At 41.3% G+C, this 5,712-nt stretch overlaps 1 pseudogene; it reads left to right on the top strand.

Annotated features, from left to right (window-relative positions):
* The first annotated feature begins 2,489 nt into the window (after positions 1–2,489).
* LOC133378489 (5S ribosomal RNA) lies at positions 2,490–2,608 on the top strand (annotated as a pseudogene).
* Positions 2,609–5,712: the final 3,104 nt, after the last annotated feature.

Raw genomic sequence — 5,712 nt, 5'->3', positions numbered from 1 at the left:
TGTAGGGACTTTTGGAAGCGGCACCAATCCTCCATACACAAGTTCGGGCAATGGGACCTGCACAGGGCTATAGTGATTGGCCTAAGGTCCACCCATTCACCCATCTCGACATCTGTTTGATACTGGGAGAGATCCCAGCTTCCTAGCTTGGCTGTAAGGAATAGAATTGGCACAAATGGCCCATGATTCCTGTTCTGATTGGAGGAATCTAATTCTTCAGCTGAAACTGGATCCAAAGTGTGCCAGGCTGCCTAAAAGCCACAGCACCCCAAGGTTCACATCTTAGGATGTGGTTTTAATGTAAACCAGTTTTGACAATGCCAGACAGCACCAGCTCTGCCATTGGGCAAAGTGAGAAAGCAACCTCAGGTGACAGGTGCTGGGAGGAGCAGAGCAGCAGTGAGGTGATGGAGGACAGATGCATGTGTCCCAAGCATCCTGCCCTCCACCCACTAAACTAGCCTACTGCCCTCAGCTGTGGCAGAGGATGCTGCCCCGTCACCAGCACTGAAGTAAGATTCCATTGTCAGTTTAGTCAGGTTCTGTCTGTGAAACAGGGGAAGTTGGGAGAGAGATTTTATTTTGCAAAGGGTCTTGGACCAGCCTTGATGCCAAAGAAGATTGTGCCTTGGAGCATGTGCAGAAGACCTTTCCCTCACCACTGAGCCATTGCAGCCAGCTCTTACATGTCCAAGATTACAGAGAAGGGCTTCTTGGTCATAAGGACTGAATTCAGGGAGCCTTATGTCCTACTGGCATCTCATTTTAAAAAGAAAAGAAATTAACCTTTATCAGTGCACTTTTCAGCCAGCCAGACAGGGCTGGGTGTGTATGCTCTAAATAAGCAGCTTGTTTTTAGGGACACATTTGTAGGTGTGAACACCTTCAAGCTTTGGAAATGGACTGGCATTGGAATTTTTCGGCTGGAGTCCATCTGTAGTTTATTATGAGCACATTATGCAGGGTAAGTGAAACAATCTGGATGCACAAGGCTAGGAGCTTGATTCTCCTCCCTTGAAGTCCATAGCAAAGATCCCATTAACTGAAATAGGATTTGGATCAGGCACTGGGATTCTAGGGCCATCCTGGCAAGGCTTCAAATGAATATATAAATACACACACATCACACACACACACACATGTGTATGTACACACACACACACACACACACATATATATACAAGCAGCATTTGACTCTTTAACCCTGATTCTTGCAGCAAGCTTTAATCCCAGATGCCAAAAAGAGAAGATAGCAGAGGAGGAAGTTTATTTTGATGAGGAAATCCCTTAATGCAGTTGAAAATATGCACAGAATGGTTAATTAGCATGCAGGGGCTTTGAAGGAAATGATATCTTGAAACAGGACCATCATCTCTTTTTTTTGCCAGGTTTTCCTTCAATTTATCTCTTATCTTCAGGAAACTCACACAGCTTCTGAATCAGCTTTTGGCTGGAGCAAGGAAAGGGACAATGACTCACTTTTGGGCAATGGTACAAGTTGTCTTTGGTTTCTAACTTTCCACATTAGTGTTAGTGTATGTCCTATCTAATGAACTTCAGCCTATCCAGGGTGGGCTCCCAAACTAATGAAAAGTGAAAGTTCTTTCTTTCTTTCTTTCTTTTTTTCTTTCCAAAATAACAAACAGTAAATTAACACAAGTGATAAGTCCCCGGGGGATGGATACACTTGAGTAGCACCAAAAGTATGTGCTGCTTCTCCAGTGACTAAGGCATGCAAAAATGTGCAGTGTTATTAATCAAAATGAAAGCACTGTGAGCTGGTAAGGAACTGGGGACAGGATACAGCAGCAACCAATACCCTCTGAAGCTATTTCCGACCAAAAACATTTCAGATTGCTGTGACTCGTCCTGAGAAACTATTTTCGTGTGTGGTCAGAGGTTTGGGATTCTTTGCTCTGTAGCTGTCAACACAGCTTGGAAAATGAAGAACTTCTTGTTAGTTGCAAAAGATCATCCTGAGCTGCATTGTAAAGCGATGGCCCAGCTGCCTTGGCCCTGCCCCCAGCCACACACTTAAGCATGTCCCTACCTCTACTCAGATGTTTCGCTTCCAGGCAGGTTTCAAGGAAGACTGCAGGTGTGAGGACAGCAGATGCCTGACATATTTTCCAGCTACCAGGATTTCTTAAAAGAGTCTTGAGAAGTTTTGCTTTCACTGATTTAGCATATAAGATTTTTTTTGTCATCACTTGTGCAAAAGAAAGCTTCCTAGGTGCCCCTTGCTCCTCTGAGTAAGCATGTATAGGATGGTATGGTAACAATGTTATGAAAATGATATATTGTCCTTTGATAAGACGTGGCCAGCATCTTTTGAAATCGTGATAAATGTGAAGGGGGAGGATGAAAGACTCTCATGGCCAAATCTCACAGAAGCAACAACTCTGACATTATTTATGTATACATTTTATTTACACATATTATGTATATAGCATCTTTAATTAGCAAATTAATTTAATTACAATCACAATGTCTACGGCCACGCTACCCTGAACACGCCCAATCTCATCTGATCTCGGAAGCTAAGCAGGGTCAGGCCTGGTTAGTAATTGGATGGGAGACTGCCTGGGAATACCGGGTGCCTTAGGCTTAGAGGAAGGCCATGGTAAACCACCTCTGAATACCTTTTACCATGAAAACCCTATGAATATATCCAAAAAAGATTCATAGGCTCACCATAAGTCATGATCGACTTGAAGGCATATAACAACAACAACAATCATGATAAGGTTTCACCTTTGCAATATCTCTTTTTTTTTTGTCAATATTATCCACCACAGATGAACAGGTCCCTTTTATTCCCATTTTGCAAGCAGAGAACTGAGGCTGAGAACTATTGAAGACCAGTCAATGAGTCTATGGGTATCAGGAATACAAAAGGAAATGTACAGAATCAGTTGGGTTAGAGAAGATTGGTATACAAAGGACAGAAAAGGAATGGAAAGTCCTTTGAAGGAAAGCTGACAAAAGGAAGTGCTGCCATTGTAATGTCACAGCCACTAATTCATTAAGTACATTTAGACCCCATCTTTCCTTCAGAGACCTTGAGGTAGCAAACATACTCCTCCCCTTCCTCCTCATTTTATCCTCACAACAACCCTATGAGGTAAGGTTAGGCTGAGAGATGGTGACTGGCCCAAGGTCACCCAGTGAACTTCATGGCTGAGTCAGGAGGTTTCTAATAATGATGTAAAACAGTTCTCTATACAAGTTATGATCCACCAAACCAAGCATAGCCCTCCAGCCATTGATAAATTGCCAGGTTTTTTTTCAGCCCTAGGCAAACAACAAAAAGTGGGCAACCATATGTGATGGATGGGTTGTGCTCATCTTGGAGAAGGTCTAGTGAAATTTCAAGCACATGGCTTTCAATTCATTGACATGGCGAGAGTTATTCCCATTGTTTTTAGAGAGACTTAAAATGGAATTGTAGACAACCTGACCTTTGCAGGCAAACACTGAACAAAATTCACCAGACTCTCCCAATTTTACTTAGATGGAAAATGCAAGCTAAGAACACATAGTCTTTTGTGTTACTTTAGTTTTCCAGACTGAATCTTCAAATATCTTGCTCCCCCTGCCCCAGTCTCCTAGCCATTCCTATTTCTAAGCAAATGTCTGAAAGAGGAATACAACCAATATGTTAATAATCAAGGAGTCTGCTCACTGCTTTAGACAGACATCAGAGAATTTCTCCCACAGTCTGTGCTGTTTAATCAAAAAGGCCCATTCACATTAACACAGCCTTATGTAACAAATCCAAAGTGACAAACCAAACAGCTTTGAGTGGTTACGTTCCATCCCCTAATGTCTCAAAGTGCTGCACGTCATTAAAAAGCTGCATCCTGAAGGCCTGCAAGGGAAACAACAGCAGCTCTGTGTAGGCAGCTCAGTCAGGCCCTGAGTGCTTAAGCAGACCATTACAACAAAGTTTCTTCCCTGCCAAAGGAAGACTGAAAATGCAATCTGGTATTGCCGTTCACGAGCCAGAAATATTGTATCACTTACTGAAAGGGAAGACGTTTGTTCTCAAGAGTGATACTGCAAGAAAGTTTACTTCTGAGTCATCAACTTTGACAGCATGTGTGTCCATTCTAAAACACAACTGGACGGCTTTCGCAAAACATTTTAGAGCTGTTTTAAGGTCCCAAATCACTGGGTGCATGATCCAGAGATCACACAAGTTGACAAAAAGAATCCCATTGCTTTCAGTGGGGTTTGGATCAGACTCACACAATTCTTTAACCTAGTCGTTTTAATTGCTAACAACTCCCTTTACTTGCAGAAAAACCACAGAAACCAAATGATTTTGCTTACACAGTGACTCCAAAGCAAATTGGATGCTTTGGAGAGAAATTTTAAAAACAAACAAAAGCAATCAGCACACACACACACACACACACACACATATTCTTGGGAATCAGAGCCACTAAAATACTAAATATACATAGGATCAGGCTGTTGGTCTCATTCAGCTTGCCCTCTATAGTTTGGTTAAAGCACTGCAAGTAAACTCTACAAGACTAGAGAATAGTGATGGTTCAGGTTTACATAGTTTATTACTAGAAACAGAAACATTACTTTTGGCTCTGATTTAATCTTTGTGATTAAATCAAAGCATCTTCTTCACTATACTTCTGAGATCCAAGCCTACACAATGAGTATATCCAAATAAGTAAATAAATGGCTTCATTGTTCAAATGGCCCTTCTGCCACACATCACCTCTGCAAAGGAAATATTGACTGAAGAAGTATATTCAAGGATCCACTGCCTTCACGCTAAAATGGATGAAGAGCAGAGTACAAAGACATTCAGTGAATGCAATTATAAAGCAAAAACAGTTCCATCGACTTCTACTGTGTGAGTTAAAAAGCCAACTTTCAGCCATCCTGTTTTCCTTGAGTTTGCTGTTACTCAGAGGAGCACTAACCACACAGTAGGAATGGACGAATCTGTCAATGTCAGTTTCACTCCGTTCCTCACTTTTCCAAGCTGAAGCTTGGTTTGTCCCATTTCTGTAGCAGTTTGTAACACACATATTATACAGGGTATATACCATGTGAACATTTATCCTAATATATGCATTTTTGTTTGTAATTTTCCCAAATATAAATAAGCTGTTTCCCCTAATATAGCTATTTTTGTAAGCAATTTTTCCTAATACAATGCATTTTTGTGCATTATCTTCATGGCATTTTTGGGTTAGAGATCTGCATAGCAAAATTTGGAGAGGTCTGAATTTTGAAGGATAGCTGTGTTTCAGTTTGTGTATTGCCAGTTAGGTAGGGTTGCCTTAAAACACGAACCAAAATATTTCCCTCCCCCTCTGCTGCACAAGTGGGAAGTGAATGGTGATCAAGGAATGCTGAGCTAACTCAACACTGTAGTGCCTCAGTTTCTTTGCAGAAAAAAATGCCATAGATATTGAGCAAAGAGGTTACTGTAGTGTTTCTGAGCAATCAGATTCTATTTCTAATCTATGTGCTATGGCCTACAACTGACAGATAGGGACAGGGGAGAAATTCGCTACAGTTCACATGTATGGTTGAATCTATCAGATTTGCACTTTCCAAAACAATATGAAAACTGAAACACAGCCATCTTTCGAAATCTGCACTTACCCAAATTTGGGGATGTAGTTCTCCAACCAATGTTTACAAAATACACATAAGAGGGGAAAGTGTGCTTTCTTT

Source organism: Rhineura floridana, chromosome 2 (assembly GCF_030035675.1).
Source record: "Rhineura floridana isolate rRhiFlo1 chromosome 2, rRhiFlo1.hap2, whole genome shotgun sequence".
In the NCBI taxonomy this organism is placed as follows: Eukaryota; Metazoa; Chordata; class Lepidosauria; order Squamata; family Rhineuridae; genus Rhineura; species Rhineura floridana.
The sequence above is the reverse complement of the archived record's forward strand: the minus strand, read 5'-3'. Positions and strand labels throughout refer to the sequence as shown.